The following is a 22,704-nucleotide window of genomic DNA, read 5'->3' as shown; positions in this document are numbered from 1 at the left end:
AGAAGCATCTCAAGGTCCTGGAGTGGCCTAGCCAGTCTCCAGACCTGAACCCAATAGAAAATCTTTGGAGGGAGCTGAAAGTCCGTATTGCCCAGCGACAGCCCCGAAATCTGAAGGATCTGGAGAAGGTCTGTATGGAGGAGTGGGCCAAAATCCCTGCTGCAGTGTGTGCAAACCTGGTCAAGAACTACAGGAAACGTATGATCTCTGTAATTGCACACAAAGGTTTCTGTACCAAATATTAAGTTCTGCTTTTCTGATGTATCAAATACTTATGTCATGCAATAAAATGCAAATGATTTACTTAAAAATCATACAATGTGATTTTCTGGATTTTTGTTTTAGATTCCGTCTCTCACAGTTGAAGTGTACCTATGATAAAAATTACAGACCTCTAAATGCTTTGTAAGTAGGAAAACTTGCAAAATCGGCAGTGTATCAAATACTTGTTCTCCCCACTGTATGTCTTGGGTGGCTGGAGTCTTTGACAATTTTTAGGTCCTTCCTCTGACACTGCCTGGTATAGAGGTCCTGGATGGCAGAGAGCTCGGCCACAGGGATGTACTGGGCCCTACACACTACCCTCTGTAGCGCCTTGCGGTCGGATGTCAAGCAGTTGCCATACCAAGCGGTGATGCAGCCAGTCAAGATGCTCTCAATGGTGCAGCTATAGAATTTTTTGAGGATCTGAGGGCCCATGCCAAATCTTTTCAACCTCCTGAGGGGGAAGAGGCGTTGTCATGACTTCTTCACGACTGTGTTGGTGTGTGTGTGGACCATGATAATTCCTTAGTGATGTGGACACTGAGGAACTTGAAGCTCTCGACCCGCTCCACTAATCTCCTGGGAATGACAGTGTCAGATTATCTGACAATGTTTCAAGATCTAAGGGAAATAAGGCCTGTCAGAGAGTGGAGAGCAGATCAAGGAGGCCATTGTGGGGACGTGTATTGGTTTAGGTTTGATTGATGGAGGGTTTTTAAGGCATACTTAGCTGACAGCTGTGCACTGATGTGGCTCAGTCCATAATGAGATTGTGGACTAATGATGTTTGAGATGACGAGTGATCTGGCATCAAAGAGATCAGTCTGGCCTGTTATGTGATTCGGCAGATTCTGAGATGTGATGTGGGGGTTGTGTGTACAGTTACAGTATGAGGGTGTACGCGCATGCACACACTGACACACACAAGGGTGTATACTCATCACACACCACTCTAATACTGAGGCACCACAGTCAAGTATGTAGAGAGAGTGGAGTTGAATTTGCCCCGCCATAAAGCTCCAAGGGTACATCCTACTGTACCTAGTTCTGAATAACACAAAGCACCGTTTTTTTGGTGTTATTGCTATTCTTTTCTCAGTCTTTGCCATATTGCGTCAATGGCCTACTTTTAGGTATAACATTGTTCTATTGTTGTACTTCAAGAGGTGGGGACTTGCACAGTCTCAGTTGTAAATACAATGTGTCTGAGTGCAGCAGCCAGCAACTAAACAAATGCAGGCATGTGCACAGAGGTTTAGGGGTGCTGGAGCACCTGCCTTTTTGCCATCCTTAGGAAAAAAATAAATACATTTGCTTGCTATTTTTTATTAAAAAAATGTTACTATTACTTTTTATTTTGAGTTTTTTTTCTTTCTTGTAACTTTAAAAGTAACAAATTGCCCATCAAACTAGATCATTTCTCAAACTCCGGAGCGACAGTGGCAGTGCGCTGCTGGATGGTGAGTTTGAAATTAATACCAGGTAGGTACTTTGCAGTTGCTAGCTAACATGTCATCTCTTGGTCAGGGACAGGGGAGGGGGCAGTTGCAGTTCGATTGTTTGTCAGCAACAGAACAAATTCAAATCAGGTAAAGACTACCCACTGGGCAAAAACTGGTTCAATCAATGTTGTTTCCATGTCATTTTAACCCAAAAATTCTATGCGATGATGTTCAATCAACATGGAAAACTGATTTGATTTTTAAAAAGTAATCATTGTAAATTGTCTTTTTTTCACCCAACTTTTAACCTAAATCCAATGACATGGTGACATTTTATGTTGATTTCATGTTGAATTCACATTAGTTGACAACTCAAGCAAATGTTCATCAAAACTAGACATTGAACTGACGTCTGTGCCCAGTGGGTAGTTAGCTTGTTTTGACAGCGAATAACAAGCTGATTCATCTACTAGCAATGTGTGATGTGTGTTTTTGAGAAATAATTAGGGCCTATGTGTGGGTTATGTCTGGATGTGCAACAATAAACTGTGTGTTATTGACTGACCACAGAGATCAACAGCTGCTCGGCCTTGGAAACCCATTGCCTTGGAAACCCATTGCCTTGGAAACCCATTTCATGAAGCTCCCGACTAACAGTTCTTGTGCTGATGTTGCAACCAAGGACAGACGATTTTTACGTGCTTCAGCACTCGGCGGTTCCGTTCTGTGAGCTTGTATGGCCTACCACTTTGCGGCTGAGCCGTTGTTGCTCCTAGACGTTTCCACTTCACAATAACAGCACTTACAGTTGACAGGGGCAGCTCCAGCAGGGCAGAAATTTGACAAACTGACTTGTTGGAATTTGGCTACAGGAGAAGTAAAAAATATGAATTCAAGGTCTGTCCACGGCCCTGCACAAATGTGTCATGAAAAGCTAAAAGGTTCACTGCAAGACCTGTAGACCTGTACGATTTGTACTTCTTCTTCAGACATAACCCATGTACATAGATGGAAATTAAAGTGGGTGGAAAACGACATTGGTTTAATCACAGGTGTGCCTGTCTGCAGGGGCTAGTGATGCTCTGGATGTGCAACAACAACCTGTGTGTCATTGACTGACCACAGAAATCAACAGCAAGCTGGGGCATACCTCACTGAGACCTCTCATAACACTCATAAAGGAGAAAACAACATTGTGGACGGCAGACCGAGTGGAGTGTACAGATGACCTTCAAAGTAAACAAGACTATATAACAAATACTCAGTGCATTCAAGATGCAGTTTCTGACACTGTTTCTGAATTCTAACTAGGCTTTGTTTACATATATCAAATCAAACTTTATTTGCCACGTGCTGAATACAACAAGTGTAGATTTTACCGTGAAATGCTTACTTACAAGCCCTTACCCAACAGTGCAGTTCAAGAAGAAGAAAATATTTACCAAGTAGGCTATAATAAAAATGTCTAATAATATTAACAATAAGAATAACAATAACGAGGCTATATACAGGGGGCACCGGTACCGAGTTAGTGTGTGGGGGTACAGGCTAGTTGATGTAATCTGTACATGTAGGTGGGGGCGAAGTGACCATGCATAGGTAACAAACAAACAGCGAGTAGCAGCAGTGTACAAGAGGGGGGGGGGGGGGGGGGGGAATTGTTCAGCAGTCTAATGGCTTGGGAGTGAAGCTGTTGAGGAGCCTTTTGGTCCTAGACTTGGCGCTCCAGTACCGTTTGCCGTGCGGTAATAGAGAAAACAGTCTATAACTTGGGTTACTGGAGTCTCTGACCATTTTTTGGGCTTTCCTCTGACACCGCCTATTATATAGGTCCTGGATGGCAGGAAGCTTGGCCCCAGTGATGTACTGGGTCGTTCGCACTACCCTCTGTAGCGCCTTACGGTCAGATGCCGAGCAGTTGCCATACCAGGCGGTGATGCAACTGGTTAGGATGCTCTCGATGGTGCAGCTGTAGAACCTTTTGAGGATCTGGGGGCCCATGCAAAACAAAGGTTTTGTTGTGCGCTCTTCACGACTGTCTTGGTATGTTTGGACCTTGAAAGGGAGAGACTGTATAGATTTACAGTATACAGTGGGGAGAACAAGTATTTGATACACTGCCGATTTTGCAGGTTTTCCTACTTACAAAGCATGTAGAGGTCTGTAATTTTTATCATAGGTACACTTCAACTGTGAGAGACGGAATCTAAAACAAAAATCCAGAAAATCACATTGTATGATTTTTAAGTAATTAATTTGCATTTTATTGCATGACATAAGTATTTGATCACCTACCAACCAGTAAGAATTCCGGCTCTCACAGACCTGTTAGTTTTTCTTTAAGAAGCCCTCCTGTTCTCCACTCATTACCTGTATTAACTTCACCTGTTTGAACTCGTTACCTGTATAAAAGACACCTGTCCACACACTCAATCAAACAGACTCCAACCTCTCCACAATGGCCAAGACCAGAGAGCTGTGTAAGGACATCAGGGATAAAATTGTAGACCTGCACAAGGCTGGGATGGGCTACAGGACAATAGGCAAGCAGCTTGGTGAGAAGGCAACAACTGTTGGCGCAATTATTAGAAAATGGTAGAAGTTCAAGATGACGGTCAATCACCCTCGGTCTGGGGCTCCATGCAAGATCTCACCTCGTGGGGCATCAATGATCATGAGGAAGGTGAGGGATCAGCCCAGAACTACACTGCAGGACCTGGTCAATGACCTGAAGAGAGCTGGGACCACAGTCTCAAAGAAAACCATTAGTAACACACTACGCCGTCATGGATTAAAATCCTGCAGCGCACGCAAGGTCCCCCTGCTCAAGCCAGCGCAAGTCCAGGCCTGTCTGAAGTTTGCCAATGACCATCTGGATGATCCAGAGGAGGAATGGGAGAAGGTCATGTGGTCTGATAAGACAAAAATAGAGCTTTTTGGTCTAAACTCCACTCGCCGTGTTTGGAGGAAGAAGAACGATGAGGACAACCCCAAGAACACCATCCCAACCGTGAAGCATGGAGGTGGAAACATCATTCTTTGGGGATGCTTTTCTGCAAAGGGGACAGGGCGACTTCACCGTATTGAGGGGAGGATGGATGGGGCCATGTATCGCGAGATCTTGGCCAACAACCTCCTTCCCTCAGTAAGAGCATTGAAGATGGGTCGTGGCTGGGTCTTCCAGCATGACAACAACCCGAAACACACAGCCAGGGCAACTAAGGAGTGGCTCCGTAAGAAGCATCTCAAGGTCCTGGAGTGGCCTCGCCAGTCTCCAGACCTGAACCCAATAGAAAATCTTTGGAGGGAGCTGATAGTCCGTATTGCCCAGCGACAGCCCCGAAACCTGAAGGATCTGGAGAAGGTCTGTATGGAGGAGTGGGCCAAAATCCCTGCTGCAGTGTGTGCAAACCTGGTCAAGAACTACAGGAAACGTATGATCTCTGTAATTGCAAACAAAGGTTTCTGTACCAAATATTAAGGTCTGCTTTTCTGATGTATCAAATACTTATGTCATGCAATAAAATGCAAATTAATTACTTAAAAATCATACAATGTGATTTTCTGGATTTTTGTTTTAGATTCCGTCTCTCACAGTTGAAGTGTACCTATGATAAAAATTACAGACCTCCACATGCTTTGTAAGTAGGAAAACCTGCAAAATCGGCAGTGTATCAAATACTTGTTCTCCCCACTGTATATACATTTGCAATCGTGCATGCATTAGGGGTGAGCAACAGTGCAGACAAATATCACTGCTGTTGATTGGTAGCAGTCGAAACTGCTGAAAGAGAGAAAGTCTTGTTTGTCTTCCTCTCCCCGCGAATGTGGTCCAATAGCCTTGAGAGCTTCTGCCTGGTTAGTGTAAGGTTTCATGTTGGTTCTGTCTGATTGCAGTAGTGGCTTGATGACTCTCCCTAAGGTTGGCACTGCCGCAATCCAGCTGCAGTCTGGGCAGATTGATCACTCTATTAGTAGGGTGTGTTCCAACACCCGGCTGGCTTCTCCTCTCCTGTCCTATCAGCCTAGCAGCTAAGAGCCGGAGGACTGGACTGGACTGGACTAGTTGGGGATGGTGTCTGTGTCTGTGTCTGTGTGTGCGTGTGTGTGTGGGTGAGTGTGTGTGTGTCCTCTAGATCAAATACTACTGCATGAGAAATTAACCCTGGACGTCAGTGTGAGGCAGGTGGCTCATTATGATCCAGGTGAACATGAAATTATAGGTGCCATGACACGTACTAACCTTGCACACATATCATGTAATGATATGTAGTAAAACAGTGTACTAAGCAAGATTATTGGAACTTCAACAGCTCAACAGTTGGCTGTATAGTTCTAAGAAACTCAGTTGTTGTGAGCAGAAACTTTGGTTAAGCTGCTTGTTGCAAAAGCATTAAGTACTCAATGCAACTTGAACAGAGTTACATGTACAGTGGGGAGAACAAGTATTTGATACACTGCCGATTTTGCAGGTTTTCCTACTTACAAAGCATGTAGAGGTCTGTAATTTTTATCATAGGTACACTTCAACTATGAGAGACGGAATCTAAAACAAAAATCCAGAAAATCACATTGTATGATTTTTAAGTAATTAATTTGCATTTTATTGCATGACATAAGTATTTGATACATCAGAAAAGCAGAACTTAATATTTGGTACAGAAACCTTTGTTTGCAATTACAGAGATCATACATTTCCTGTAGTTCTTGACTAGGTTTGCACACACTGCAGCAGGGATTTTGGCCCACTCCTCCCTACAGATCTTCTCCAGATCCTTCAGGTTTCGGGGCTGTCGCTGGGCAATACGGACGTTCAGCTCCCTCCAAAGATTTTCTATTGGGTTCAGGTCTGGAGACTGGCTTGGCCACTCCAGGACCTTGAGATGCTTCTTACGGAGCCACTCCTTAGTTGCCCTGGCTGTGTGTTTCGGGTCGTTGTCATGCTGGAAGACCCAGCCACGACCCATCTTCAATGCTCTTACTGAGGGAAGGAGGTTGTTGGCCAAGATCTCGCGATACATGGCCCCATCCATCCTCCCCTCAATACGGTGCAGTCATCCTGTCCCCTTTGCAGAAAAGCATCCCCAAAGAATGATGTTTCCACCTCCATGCTTCACGGTTGGGATGGTGTTCTTGGGGTTGTACACATACTTCTTCTTCCTCCAAACACGGTGAGTGGAGTTAGACCAAAAAGCTCTATTTTTGTCTCATCAGACCACATGACCTTCTCCCATTCCTCCTCTGGATCATCCAGATGGTCATTTGCAAACTTCAGACAGGCCTGGACATGCACTGGCTTAAGCAGGGGGACCTTGCGTGCGCTGCAGGATTTTAATCCATGACGGCGTAGTGTGTTACTAATGGTTTTCTTTGAGACTGTGGTCCCAGCTCTCTTCAGGTCATTGACCAGGTCCTGCCGTGTAGTTCTGGGCTGATCCCTCACCTTCCTCATGATCATTGATGCCCCACGAGGTGAAATCTTGCATGGAGCCCCAGACCGAGGGTGATTGACCGTCATCTTGAACTTCTTCCATTTTCTAATAATTGCGCCAACAGTTGTTTCCTTCTCACCAAGCTGCTTGCCTATTGTCCTGTAGCCCATCCCAGCCTTGTGCAGGTCTACAATTTTATCCCTGATGTCCTTACACAGCTCTCTGGTCTTGGCCATTGTGGAGAGGTTGGAATCTGTTTGATTGAGTGTGTGGACAGGTGTCTTTTATACAGGTAACGAGTTCAAACAGGTGCAGTTAATACAGGTAATGAGTGGAGAACAGGAGGGCTTCTTAAAGAAAAACTAACAGGTCTGTGAGAGCCGGAATTCTTACTGGTTGGTAGGTGATCAAATACTTATGTCATGCAATAAAATGCAAATTAATTATTTAAAAATCATACAATGTGATTTTCTGGATTTTTGTTTTAGATTCCGTCTCTCACAGTTGAAGTGTACCTATGATAAAAATTACAGACCTCTATGGATTAAAATCCTGCAGCGCACGCAAGGTCCCCCTGCTCAAGCCAGCGCAAGTCCAGGCCTGTCTGAAGTTTGCCAATGACCATCTGGATGATCCAGAGGAGGAATGGGAGAAGGTCATGTGGTCTGATAAGACAAAAATAGAGCTTTTTGGTCTAAACTCCACTCGCCGTGTTTGGAGGAAGAAGAACGATGAGGACAACCCCAAGAACACCATCCCAACCGTGAAGCATGGAGGTGGAAACATCATTCTTTGGGGATGCTTTTCTGCAAAGGGGACAGGGCGACTTCACCGTATTGAGGGGAGGATGGATGGGGCCATGTATCGCGAGATCTTGGCCAACAACCTCCTTCCCTCAGTAAGAGCATTGAAGATGGGTCGTGGCTGGGTCTTCCAGCATGACAACAACCCGAAACACACAGCCAGGGCAACTAAGGAGTGGCTCCGTAAGAAGCATCTCAAGGTCCTGGAGTGGCCTCGCCAGTCTCCAGACCTGAACCCAATAGAAAATCTTTGGAGGGAGCTGATAGTCCGTATTGCCCAGCGACAGCCCCGAAACCTGAAGGATCTGGAGAAGGTCTGTATGGAGGAGTGGGCCAAAATCCCTGCTGCAGTGTGTGCAAACCTGGTCAAGAACTACAGGAAACGTATGATCTCTGTAATTGCAAACAAAGGTTTCTGTACCAAATATTAAGGTCTGCTTTTCTGATGTATCAAATACTTATGTCATGCAATAAAATGCAAATTAATTACTTAAAAATCATACAATGTGATTTTCTGGATTTTTGTTTTAGATTCCGTCTCTCACAGTTGAAGTGTACCTATGATAAAAATTACAGACCTCCACATGCTTTGTAAGTAGGAAAACCTGCAAAATCGGCAGTGTATCAAATACTTGTTCTCCCCACTGTATGTATGAGACAGAGTCCTCCTGCCCTAATGCCATGTCTTTGATACTTACAGCACTGGTTAACAGAGACAGTTACTGTCCAGTGCAAATCACCCTTTTCTATTTGTGAGGTTGTATTTCCAGCTCAGCCCAGAATGGCTGATGTTGAAGTTGCTTTATGTAATTACAAGTTACGACATCTAAAATCCGCGAGCTTGGACACGTTAACACTAAATGACTGTAAAGTAAAGGAGAAATAGAGATATTTGTGCTTTGCGTACCATGTCTTCTCTCTCTACAGTAGGTATCTCAAAGATGCAGTCCGGGATCTTAAGCACTTACAAATTGGAATTCGTAACATACACTACATGACCAAATGTATGTGGTCACCTGCTCGTCGAATATCTCATTCCAAAATTATGGGTATTAATATGGAGTTGGTCGCCCCTTTTCTGCTATAACAGTCTCTACTCTTCTGGGAAGGCTTTCCACTAGATGTTGGAACATTGCTACAGGGACTTGCTTCCATTCAGCCACAAGAGCATTAGTGAGGTCATGTTCTTCCACGCTGATCTCGACAAACCATTTCTGTATGGACCTTTCTTTGTGCACAGGGGTATTGTCATGCTCCCGATGAACAGTTATTGTGCTGATGTTGCTTCCAGAGGTAGTTTGGAACTTGGCAGTGAGTGTTGCAACCGAGGACAGACGATTTTTACGCCTTACAAAGTTGAGCACTCTGCGGTCCCGTTCTGTGAGCTTGTGTGGCCTACCAGTTCATGGCTGAGCTGTTGTTGCTCCAAGACGTTTTCACTTCACAATAACAGCACTTACAGTTGACCGGGGCAACCTTAGCAGGACAGAAATTTGACAAACTGACTTGTTGGAATGGTGCCACGTTAAAAGTCTTTGAGCTCTTCAGTAAGGGCATTCCACTGCTGATATTTGTCTATGGAGATTGCATGGCTGTGTGCTCGATTTTATACACCTGTTAGCAATGGTTTGGCTGAAATAGCCAAATCCACTCATTTGAAGGGGTACTTTTGTATATATTCTGTGCCTTGCAAAAGTATTCATCCCACATGGCATTTTTCCTATTTTGTTGCATTACAACCTGTAATTTAAATTTATTTTTATTTCATGTAATGGACATACACAAAATAGTCCAAATTGGTGAAGTGAAATGAAAAAAATTGCGTTAAATAAAATTCCAAAAAATTTAAACCTGTCACGCCCTGGCCTTAGTATTCTTTGTTTTCTTTATTATTTTAGTTAGGTCAGGGTGTGACATGGGTATTTATGTGGGTTTTGTAGTGTCCAGGGTGATTGTAAGGTTTAGGGGGTTTATTTAGAGTAGTTGGCTTTATGTTTAGTATAGTTGTCTAGCTGTGTCTATGTTGTGTGTAGTTGTCTAGGAAAGTCTATGGTTGCCTGAATGGGTTCCCAATTAGAGACAGCTGGTTTCTGTTGTCTCTGATTGGGAGCCATATTTAAGGTAGCCATAGGCTTTAGTTTGTTGTGGGGAATTGTCTATGTAGAACGTTTGTAGCCTGTGTGTGTGCACTACGTTATTTAGCGTCATGATCGTTTGTTGTTTTGGTAGTTTGTAAGTGTTTTGTTTCGTTTTGCCTTCTTCAATAATAAAGAGAAGATGGCTTATTTTCCTCATGCTGCGTTTTGGTCCGAATCTCTTCCACACGATCGTGACAGAATTCCCCACCACAACAGGATCAAGCAGCATGATCGGAACCAACAACAGCGGCAAAGTAAACAGGACTCATGGACATGGGAGGAGATCCTGGACGGCAAAGGACCCTGGACTCAGCCAGGGGAATATCGCCGTCCCAAAGCGGAGCTGGAGGCAGCGAAAGCGGAGAGGCGGTTTTATGAGGCAAAGGCAAGGCAGAGTGGCTGGAAGCCCGTGAGTAACACCCAAAAATTTATTGGGGGGGGGGGCTAAAGGCGAGTGTGGCGAAGCCGGGTTGGATACCTGAGCCAACTCCCCGGGCTTGCCGTGGAGTAAGAGGGCGTCGTACTGGTCAGACACCGTGTTATGCGGTAAAGCGCACGGTGTCCCCAGTACGCGTGCTTAGCCCAGTGCGGGCTATTCCACCTTGCCGCACTGGGAGGGCTAGGTTGGGCATCGAGCCGAGTGCCATGAAGCCGGCCCAACGTATCTGGTCTCCAGTACGTCTCCTCGGGCCGGCGTACATGGCACCAGCCTTACAGGTGGTGTCCCCGGTTCGCCTGCATAGCCCAGTGCGGGCTATTCCACCTCGCCGCACTGGCAGGGCTACGGGGACCATTCAACCTGGTAAGGTTGGGGAGGCTCGGTGCTCAAGAGCACGTGTCCTCCTTCACGGTCCGGTATATCCGGCGCCACCTTCCTGCCCCAGCCTAGTACCACCAGTGCCTACACCACGCACCAGGCTTCCAGTGCATCTCCGGAGCCCTGTTCCTCCTCCACGCACTCTCCCTATGGTGCGTGTCTCCAGCCCAGTGCCTCCAGTTCCGGCACTAAGCCACCTGTGCGTCTCCTGAGTCCTGTACACACTGTTATTTCTCCCCGCACTCGTCCTGAGGTGCGTGCCCTCAGTCCGGTACCACGCACCAGGCATATAGTGCGCTTTGAGAACTCAGTGTGCCCTGTTGTTGTTCCCCGCACTAGCCTTAAGGTGCGTGTCATTAGCCCGGTACCTCCAGTTCCGGTACCACGCACCAGGCCTACAGTGCGTCTCAGCCGGCCAGAGTCTGCCGTCTGCCCAGCGGCGCCTGAACTGCCCGTCTGCCCAGCGGCGCCTGAACTGCCCGTCTGCCCAGCGGCGCCTGAACTGCCCGTCTGCCCAGCGGCGCCTGAACTGCCCGTCTGCCCAGCGGCGCCTGAACTGCCCGTCTGCCCAGCGGCGCCTGAACTGCCCGTCTGCCCAGCGGCGCCTGAACTGCCCGTCTGCCCAGCGGCGCCTGAACTGCCCGTCTGCCCTACGCCGTCTGAACTGTCCGTCTGCCATGAGCCTGCAAAGCCGCCCGTCTGCCATGAGCCTGCAAAGCCGCCCGTCTGCCATGAGCCTACAGAGCCGTCCGCCAGACAGGAGCCGCTAGAGCCGTCCGCCAGACAGGAGCCGCTAGAGCCGTCCGCCAGACAGGAGCCGCTAGAGCCGTCCGCCAGACCGGATCAGCCAGAGCCTTCCGCCAGACCGGATCAGCCAGAGCCTTCCGCCAGACCGGATCAGCCAGAGCCTTCCGCCAGACCGGATCAGCCAGAGCCTTCCGCCAGACCGGATCAGCCAGAGCCTTCCGCCAGACCGGATCAGCCAGAGCCTTCCGCCAGACCGGATCAGCCAGAGCCTTCCGCCAGACCGGATCAGCCAGAGCCTTCCGCCAGACCGGATCAGCCAGAGCCTTCCGCGAGCCATGACCAGCCAGAGCCGTCAGCGAGCCATGACCAGCCAGAGCCGTCAGCCAGCCATGACCAGCCAGAGCCGTCAGCCAGCCATGACCAGCCAGAGCCGTCAGCCAGCCATGACCAGCCAGAGCCGTCAGCCAGCCATGACCAGCCAGAGCCGTCAGCCAGCCATGACCAGCCAGAGCCGTCAGCCAGCCAGGATCCGCCAGCCAGTCCGGAGCTGCCGTCCCTCAGCCCGGAGCTGCCGTCCCTCAGCCCGGAGCTGCCGTCCCTCAGCCCGGAGCTGCCGTCCCTCAGCCCGGAGCTGCCGTCCCTCATCCCGGTGTTGCCCCTTATCCCGGTGCTGCCCCTTATCCCGGTGCTGCCCCTTGTGTCGATGTTACCCAAAAGATTAAGTGGGGGTAATATGAGGGTGGTCATTTGTAGGGGGAGATATAAGCTGGGATTGACTATGGTGGGGTGGGGACCTCGCCCTGAGCCTGAGCCACCACCGTGGTCAGATGCCCACCCAGGCCCTCCCCTAGACTTTGTGCTGGTGCGCCCGGAGTTCGCACCTTAAGGGGGGGGCTATGTCACGCCCTGGCCTTAGTATTCTTTGTTTTCTTTATTATTTTAGTTAGGTCAGGGTGTGACATGGGTATTTATGTGGGTTTTGTAGTGTCCAGGGTGATTGTAAGGTTTAGGGGGTTTATTTAGAGTAGTTGGCTTTATGTTTAGTATAGTTGTCTAGCTGTGTCTATGTTGTGTGTAGTTGTCTAGGAAAGTCTATGGTTGCCTGAATGGGTTCCCAATTAGAGACAGCTGGTTTCTGTTGTCTCTGATTGGGAGCCATATTTAAGGTAGCCATAGGCTTTAGTTTGTTGTGGGGAATTGTCTATGTAGAACGTTTGTAGCCTGTGTGTGTGCACTACGTTATTTAGCTTCACGATCGTTTGTTGTTTTGGTAGTTTGTAAGTGTTTTGTTTCGTTTTGCCTTCTTCATTAATAAAGAGAAGATGGCTTATTTTCCTCATGCTGCGTTTTGGTCCGAATCTCTTCCACACGATCGTGACAAAACCGGAAAACTGGTGTGTGCATATGTATTCGCCCCCTTTGCTATGAAGCCCCTAAATAAGAAACCAATTACCTTCAGAAGTCACATAATTAGCTAAATAAAGTCCACCTATGTGCAATCTAAGTGTCACATGATCTGTCCCATGATGTCAGTATATATACACCTGTTCTGAAAGGCCCCAGAGTCTGCAACACCACTAAGTAAGGGGCACCACCAAGCAAGCAGCACCATGAAGACCAAGGAGCTCTCCAAACAGGTCAGGGACAAAGTTGTGGATAAGTACAGATCAGGGTTGGGTTATAAAAAAATATCCTAAACTTTGAACATCCCACGGAGCACGATTAAATCCATTATTAAAAAATGGAAAGAATATGGCACCACAACAAACCTGCCAAGAGAGGGCCGCCCACCAAAACTCACGGACCAGGCAAGGAGGGCATTAATCAGAGAGGCAACAAAGAGACCAAAGATAACCCTGAAGGAGCTGCAAAGCGCCACAACGGAGATTGGAGTTTCTGTCCATAGGACCACTTTAAGCCGTACACTCCACAGAGCTGGGCTTTAAGGAAAGAGGGGCCAGAAAAAAAGCCAATGCTTAAAGAAAAAAATAAGCAAACATGTGGGAGACTCCCCAAACATATGGAAGAAGGTACTCTGGTCAGATGAGACTAGCTTTTTGGCCATCAAGTACTCTGGTCAGATGAGACTAGCTTTTTGGCCATCAAGGAAAACGCTATGTCTGGTGCAAATCCAACATCTCTCATCACCTCAAGAACACCATCTCCACAGTGAAGCATGGTGGTGGCAGCATCATGCTGTGGGGATGTTTTTCATTTGCAGGGACTGGGAAACTGGTCAGAATTGAAGGAATGATGGATGGCTCTAAATACAGGGAAATTCTTGAGGGAAACCTGTTTCGATCTTCCAGAGATTTAAGACTGGGACACAGGTTCACCTTCCAACAGGACAATGACACTAAGCATACTGCTAAAGCAACACTCAAGTGGTTTAAGGGGGAACATTTACATGTCTTGGAATGGCGTAGTCAAAGCCCAGACCTCAATCCAATTGACAATCTGTGGTATGACTTAAAGATTGCTGTACACCAGCGGAACCCATCCAACTTGAAGGAGCTGGAGCAGTTTTGCCTTGAAGAATGGGCAAAATCCCAGTGGCTAGATGTGCCAAGCTTATAGAGACATAGCCCAAGAGACTTGCAGCTGTAATTGCTGCAACAGGTGGCTCTACAAAGAATTGACTTTGGGGGGGTGAATAGTTATGTTTTCAGTTTTTTGTCTTATTTCTTGTTTGTTTCACAATAAAAAAATATTTTGCATCTTCAAATTGGTAGGCATGTTGTGTAAATCAAATGATACAAACCCCCCCAAAATCTATTTTAATTCCAGGTTGTAGGGCAACAAAATAGGGGGGTGAATACTTTCGCAAGCCACTGTAGTGTATCATACGAATTGCAGGCCTTAACATATCATACAAAATGCATGACGTAGTACACATTATTGTGCACAAAATTCTGTGACCAGTTTTGGCTCATGTGCACTACTTTCAAAACTACTGGCTGAAATGATACAAAACCTATGTAACATGACTTTAAAGCTGCAATATGTAACTTTTTGGACGACCTGACAAAAGTCACATAGAAATGTGAGTTATATATCTGTCATTCTCATTGAAAGCAAGTCTAAGAAGCGGTAGATCTGTTCTATGTGCGCTATTTATATGCTTCCTGTTCTTAAATTAGACAAACTATTAGAATTCTAGCAACCAGGAAATTCCGGTTTCTGCGTATTGCACCTTTAAGTCTTCAGCAACAGTTTCTAAACCCAAAGGTGCAACTTCACAAGATTTCCGGGAACGGTTGCAAAACAGACCAAGCAGACCTGGCCGGCGTTTGTGGTTTGAGAAGTCAATGAGAGAAGGGAAAAATGTTTCCTCAGTTGTTCATTTCCTCAACATCTAAAGGCATAATGTAGATTCAAGCATAATGTAGATTCAAAGTGACAAACTGACACGTTTTCATTTTTGTCACAAACAACTTTATATTGGAGGAGTGCCTTTGATTTGACAGCCTGCACATGCCCAGTTCGGCGTGAGACGACTGTTAGACCCGATGACGTGTTTCTACGCATGAGCTTAGCTAGCCAACGTCGCCATGACATCACCAACAAGTGTGAACAGGAATTTCTATGGGAGAAGCAGTTTTATTTTATTTAACCTTTATTTAACTAGGCAAGTCACTTAAGAACAAATTCTTATTTACAATGACAGCCTACCCCGGCCAAACCCGGACGACGCTGGGCCAATTGTGCACCGTCCTATGGGACTCCCAATCATGGCCGGATGTGATACAGCCTGGATCTTCATTCTGTACCGTCTTTGAGTCAGCCCCTTGCACTTTTTCACATTTTGTTGAGTTACAACCTGGAATTAGAATGGATTTAATTGGCACTGATTTTCTTTGACACTGATGTACACAAAGTACTCTAATGTCAAAGGACTACTTCTGATCTAAAGGGAGATTTTTTTTGTCTCTCACTTTGTTGGCTGCCAGAACTCTTGTCTTCTCAGCCCTGTCATGCTGCCAGTCAGTACAGTCAACTCTTGGCTGCTAGCTCTTTTAGGCTGTGTGCTGCCATCCTGATACAGCAACATGTAACCGTAAGGGATCTCTGTCAATCACAAAATACCCTTATTTTACCAATCCAGACTGCAGTGAAACTGTCCACGATCACTCAAAAAATCTAGTGAATGAATTCAGAATATACTGATAGTTTGTTTAATAGTTTGTTGAATATTATCTATTATACCATCTCTTGACACAATAACAATAATGTCGAATGGAGGTACTTTTAGAGTCCGTAATACAACCCCAGTCTAGCAGGACAATTTACTCTGAAAGTGCTATTGACACCAGTGTTATTTTTGCATTATGCTTCCTCCATCATTTCCTATACTGAATGTATCCCCTGCACTGGCCATGATAGTCTCTAAAGAGAGTCATTTGTTTACAGGGAAGATATAGCCTGTGGGATAAATATTTTTGGACAAAGTTGCAATATGTTTTTGTTCCATTTAGGCAGTCTGAGGAAAAAATCTTGTTTATTCAAAAAGCGAATTCATCCATTCCTTTACGCAGCTGTGAAGACACAGTGGAGTCGAGTGGAAGAGGATAGGGGAGCTGAGGGGTGATTGACATCTGTTAGCCTGCGATAAAGGTGCTACCAGATCAGTTTAGAGGGTGGCCGGCAGGCAGGCATTTTGTGGCCCTTCTAATCTAGTTGACTTTGGCCTATGATCTTATTTTTTCATATCATTCTGACCATCTGCACGCTTTCTAATTCGGTTAGAACCAACATCTACAAAGCACCACGCAGTTGGTTTGTCTTAGAGGCCAGGAATCAGGAGAACAAAGAAATTGTGCATTCCTTTAAAAGACTGACCAGACCTGCAAGCTGTGCCGATGGCTTATCTTGAAAAAAGCAGTTAGAGCTTGAAAATCACTTCTGATGGGTTCCACCACAAAGATATTGAAACACTTTGTAGAATGAGATGAAATCTTTCTGTAGACTTGTCATGACGTCAATTCTGTTATATCACACACTGTGTGAAGGTTATTTCTGTTTTAGGATCCAATGCTAATAATTTATTTTTATTTTTTATAAACAAAACAATAATATGCATCACAAGCTGTGTATGCTGTAATGACAGGATATGTTGAAGGTCACAGCATGCGACAGAATCAGCCTTTGTTTAAAGACTGTTACTTTACAGAGCTGATAGACTCAACTCTAGAGTGATTAGAATATTCCGGTTCTCCTATGACTGTAGTCTGGGAGTGGAACTGACGGGGACTGTATTATAGAGAATGATGTTACTAACAGACATTTACAAATCCTTTGTTTTTCTGCTAAACATTTACAGAGTTTACATGCCTTCACAGACATGAGATACAAAAAAGATGAATTTATTTTATTATTATTTTACATGATATACAACATAGCAAATAGACCAATGAGAGTCAGACAAATATAAGTATTTTACTTCTCCTCCACTCCAGACAACATAAAAAAACATACACTAGTTGAAGGGGAATGAGATAAGGAGTGTGTGTGCATATGTGTGGGCATGCGTGCATGTATGTGTGTGAGAGAGAGGAATAGAGAAGAAATACGGAGAAACCGTGATAGTGAGGAAGCACAGCTATAGAGAGGGAGAAAGGGCACATGACAACTATAGTCCCTGCTTGTTTCCATGGCAATTGCTACTCTCCACCACCACCACTCACATGTGTCTGCCTGTCATTTTGAGGTGGGAGGTACTGGGATTTCCTATCTCACTTTCCTTCTGCAATCCAATAATCTGACACATGATGACGTCATCACATTTCACAATCACCAGCAGTTGCTTCACTCTCTCCTCCCTCCCTCCTTCCATACCACCCTCCCTCTGGGAAAGTTCCCTCACATCTTTGAACACCTCCCACCCACTGTAAAACCACAATAAATCACTTCCTGTTTCACAGCCAGGTGCCTTTGGTGTGCTGCTGAGCACAAAGACGTATTACTCAGACAGACATGCATTGTTTCCTGTTTTGATGATTGCTAGACTGCAGCACATATGTGGTGTTGCATCCAATGATGTGTATGGTTGCCTCGCAACCCGCCAACACATGTTGCACATCTTGCTTAACAGGCCATAGTGCATAGCTAGCCTACTGTAGTAGGAGAGAATTAATTCACTCACCATGTGCTTTATACAATGACATTATAAAGATTCCATGTTTTCAAATAAGGGGATGATAATAAAACATGAATAATCTGAGGATCATACATGGAGATATGATAATTTAATCCCTTGGGATTATATCATTTGATTAACATGTATATGATAGAGTATTTATCAGCACTGTTATGACAGCCTGACCATTATTAATTATAATGGATTTACCACAAACAATTGATTGTCGTGGCATTTAAACTCATTACATAACATCATAATAGTCACAATTACCACCAAATACTGAATACATTTACTGCATGTTACTTCACTGGAATGTAGCTTTCCAAATAGCCCAGCTCTTGGAAATGGAGAGAATTCAAGAGGATTTTTAGAGCTAATTGTAAGAATTGTCTGAGAACCCCTTTATTTCATGTTTATATATTGGCTGGAGTTTGTCTTCAGTCGTAAATTAGTTCCTGCGTGGTAACGGGTTATTGGTTTATACTTCCAAGTTCCATACCTTGGAAAGAGCACAAAGCATATTTAGGCTTAAATCTGAACACATAATTTATATAATCTGTAAAGTATGTTTGGACATCTTTTATGTAGCAGAGAATGCATAAGGGGAAATTTCCCTAATAAACTGACTGTCAGGGAGAAGAGATGCTGGAGACAAGCACAGGAATTTATGAGATGAGAAGATAGACCATGAACTTCAGAGGAGTTAAGATTAGTGGAGAGACTCTTTTGATGTCCCGGTAGTGTCTTTATATTGAGTTAACAGATTTAAACTGGTGTTGAATTAAACAATACCAGAGGACTCAGATATAGTATGGATCCCAATGACACCCTATTCCCTATTTAGTGCTTTTAGTGCCCTAGGGTCAAAAGTAGTGCCCTAGGGTCAAAAGTAGTGCACTAGTCAAAAGGGTAGGGTGCTAGGGTACCATTTGGGATGGAAGTAATATAGCAACGTCAGAGTAATGAATATGCAGATATCCCTGGTATTGTAAGCGGCTGGAAAGAAGTCTGCCAGGGCCAGGGGTGTGGGTCTAAACTAAAACAACCCGTGTCTGGAGAAGTGTGCTTCTGATACAGAGGCTACAACTCCCTTCTGAAGATTAATGAACTGAAAAGCACTTCCAAACACCCCGTCAGCTTTACCTGACCCCTCGGAAGCAGGCAGCAGATGGGGCCAATTCTGGACGGGCCCTTGTGACAGCTGTCAGGGGTAGGGGGTGGAGTAGGTCAAAGGTCAAAGATCCTCTAGCTGAAAGAAAGACCCCTCTGTCCCAAACCCCACCCCCCTCAACTACTACCACCACTGCTACCACTACTTAGGCTGTATCAGAGTCCCTATTTCTGTCCAAAAAGAGGATGGATGCGTCAGGACATGTCGGGGAAGCAGGATATAGCCAAGTAGTGATGGGGATTCCGAGGCTTTTCAGTGAGCCAGATCATTTGGCTCTGTTAATCTAAAAGAGATGTTAGTTTGACTCCCAAATGGCTCTTTGTTCAGAATTGTGCTAGGACCAAGAAAATATAGCAATGTTCTAATGTAAAGCCTTCCCTAATTCAGTCTCAAAAAGAGGATGTCTAGGCATGTCCTGTGCTAGGGGGAGGCAGCAGGATACAGCTAAGAGAGTAAGAAGTACTATGCTGCCATCAGCTGTTTTCTACATAAATCATGTCCCCTATGGGATGGTGAATCTTTTGAGCTGACAGGTCAGGCCTGTAATTCAGGATCAGGATACTCCGTCTGGGCCAGGACTAGGGTTTTCCCTCCAGTTTGGACAACTGTGTATACAGTTATGTCACAGATCCTGTACCAACAAAGGATATCTTCTTCTGTTTTGCCTATATGTAAAGAAAGCCATATGTTTGTCTAAATGTAAAGCAAAGAGAGAGGCTGAAATTAAGTAATAGATATTTTCCTCATGTATATATATATTTTTTTTTACAAATTAATGCATGTGAAAAATTCAGAGATGTTCTCTCAAACTTTTGTAGAATTTCAGCCAATAGTTTCGAAAGTGTTGCTCATGAGCCAAAAGTGGTCCACGTTTTTTGTGTACTATGTAATCAAATTTTGTACTACATCATCCATTTCGTATGATATGTTACGTCCTGCAAAATCTTTTTTTTTATATGTTACGTATCGAAATCGTACTATATGTTACGAATTTGTTGTGCTTAAGATCCTGGAGTGCATCTTTAAGCACTCACATCTCAAGTTAGGATTCAGCCCATACACAATAAGTATATCGTAAAGTAGTTTAGGGCTCCAGCAGCCCATACACAATAAGTATATCGTAAAGTAGTTTAGGGCTCAAGCTCTGGAAAGAAACAAAGTGCCATAGTCAAATATTTACTGCAGTTGTAGCCTACATTTCTAAGATACAGTTATCTCCTCCTAAAAATAGCACAGCTTCCTCTAAGTTCAACTGCCTTCTGTGCATATTTATTTCAAACCCAACGCTGCTAATTTTACATTCACTTGTTGTGAGGTGAAGTGTTCAGGAGGATTATGCTGTACCCATGTATTTTCTTTCGGTGAGAAAGCAAGGTTATTAAGGGCTGTCAGAGTTAATCAGTTAACTCAAGTTCACTTTTTAAAACTTAAATTAACGTTTATTTTCTATTGCGATTAATCGCATTGTCTGAAAGCATTCAAAATACACTAAAAACATCCAAAACACATAATCTATACAGCTAAAACAACAATGCGATGTCAAAACAAGTTGACATTGAGGGTAAAGAAAGTGTGCTTTTAGAAGTTTACCTGATTTTGCGTACCATTGCTTTGGACAGAATCAAGGAATGCTTTTTGTATAAAAAATCTTAAATTACAGCTCAATTTGAGCAAATTCTAACATGTTATGAAGCTGGTTGTCAAGTAAAGTGTTACCATTTCAATAGCAACATAAAAAGAACAGACAAACCTTTGGCTCAGGAATATTCTCCCCTCCCTCTGAGATCACTGATAGAGATATCTACCACCACACAGATATCAGGTGTTCCCTATACCTGTTCTCTCCAAAACTTTGCTGAGCTCTTGTTTCACTATGGCAGCCTCAGCCAACATGGACAAATATGGTCATGAACAGCCTGTTATAATAGCATTCCTCTCCTCTAACCTCCGACACCTTGGCCGGCCCAAGAGAAAGGTCTACACATGCACATTCATAGCTGGGATAGGATTTGAATAATTGCATTCAATGGAGTGAATAGGAGTCATTGGGGCCCAGGGCCGCTTTCTATTCCCTGGTTGACAGATGAGCAGACTGTCTTTGTGTTGCTGTGGAGCGGAGGGGAGCAGAGGGAATTGAGGGGCCCCAACTCACTCAGCCAGTAGGTTTAGGTTTAGCTGTGGCGGCTGCAGTCGTCGTTGCAGCAGATGGAGTTTGGCGCCTCTCGCCCTGCAGAGGGTCCAGCCTGAGGGGGTTGGTCCCACCTGCCGGGGCCACACAAAGCAGGCCCATGTCGTCACAATACCCTGCGCTGCAGCCTGGAGACTGTCAGGCCCAGGAGGCTTTTCTTCAGTGTGTCTGTGTCAACGAGGACGTAAGTACTGCTTAAAAGGATTTCCAAACAAAGTCTAAAAGAGGTCATATGAATATTAACAATAAACAGCTGCCACTCGTTTGGCTCTGTGCTAGTTACCTTCACTCATGGTCTCTGAGTTCCACTTCTACGGCAGCCAGCAGCAAGTGTTCTAGTCATGAAATATTAAGGCCTATGGAACTTGGTTGTTTCGTTGTGTTTTCTGCCATGAGTGGTTTGTTAGAGGACTAATGCACTGTGGGTGATCAGGAGAACATGGAAAAGTACTTGAACTGTTCAATAGAGATTCCTCACAGTACAGAGATAAAAAAAATACATTTGTGGAGAAGCATCTAAAAATGAGGCTCTGTGTTTAGGATAGACGATGGCCTCGTATACATTTGCTTCCACAAATCCCTTTTTGATAATGCAATTTTGGAAATCCCTACATTCAGACAACGATATCTCCTTTTACTATCCACTCATGAAAGTTTATTGATAAATTATCTAGGATGGAATACATTTATCTGAATGTAAATTAATCATGAACAAATATATTCACATACACTGAGTATACCAAACATTAGGAACACCATCCTAATATTGAGTTGCATCCCTTTAAATTTTTTGGGGTGCCAAAAACATGAACTCAAACATGTTTCTAACCAGTGGATGAAAGTAGTACTTACATTTTTTGGGGCTGTGATTAGGTAGGCAGACCACGTCTGAAGGAGGTGACATCATTCTGCTGTGTCACAACACTGCTCGGTATGCTGCTGCTGCGGCAGAGAGCGAGAGAGAGAGTGAGAGAAAGAGAGGCAGAGAGAAATAGAGAGAGAGGGAGAGAGAAATAGAGAGGGAGAGAGAGAGAGACCAAATTGAGACTGGATGCAGAATTCTGCAAAAAAAGCCTCTGTGTACAAACGTAAAACACCAAATAACACACGCAGAGCAGAATTACGACGATACCCGCTTGTTATCAAAATCCAGAACATAATAGTTAAATACAACCACCTAAAAGGAAGCCATTTCCCAAACCTTCCATAACAAAGCCATCACCTACAGAGAGATGAACCTGGAGAAGAGTCCCCTGAGGAAGCTGGTCCTGGAGCCCTGTTCACAAACACAAACAGACCCCACAGAGCCCCAGAACAGCAACACAATTAGACCCAACCAAATCATGAGAAAACAAAAATATAATTACTTGACACATTGGAAAGAATTAACCAAAAAACTGAGCAAACAGGAATGCTAAACAGAGAGTACACAGTGGCAGAATACGGTGCCTCTGTGACTGACCAAAACTTAAGAAAAGCCTTGACTATGCACAGACTCAGTGAGCATAGCCTTGCTATTGAGAGATGCTGCCGTAGGAAGACCCGGCTCTCAAGAGAAGACAG

General features: G+C 44.8%; 1 long non-coding RNA gene across 1 annotated transcript; it reads right to left on the bottom strand.

The window, feature by feature from the left end:
* Positions 1–17,002: 17,002 nt before the first annotated feature.
* LOC139560326 (uncharacterized) lies at positions 17,003–22,088 on the bottom strand. Its single transcript, XR_011671914.1, has 3 exons — positions 21,994–22,088; positions 21,425–21,560; positions 17,003–21,309 (listed from the first exon to the last, which is right to left on the bottom strand). It is a non-coding gene; the product is annotated as an uncharacterized lncRNA (long non-coding RNA).
* Between the last annotated feature and the right edge of the window lie 616 nt (positions 22,089–22,704).

This window comes from Salvelinus alpinus, chromosome 30 (genome assembly GCF_045679555.1).
Source record: "Salvelinus alpinus chromosome 30, SLU_Salpinus.1, whole genome shotgun sequence".
In the NCBI taxonomy this organism is placed as follows: domain Eukaryota; kingdom Metazoa; phylum Chordata; class Actinopteri; order Salmoniformes; family Salmonidae; genus Salvelinus; species Salvelinus alpinus.
Note: the sequence above shows the minus strand (reverse complement) of the source record. Positions and strands in the feature narration are given on the sequence as shown.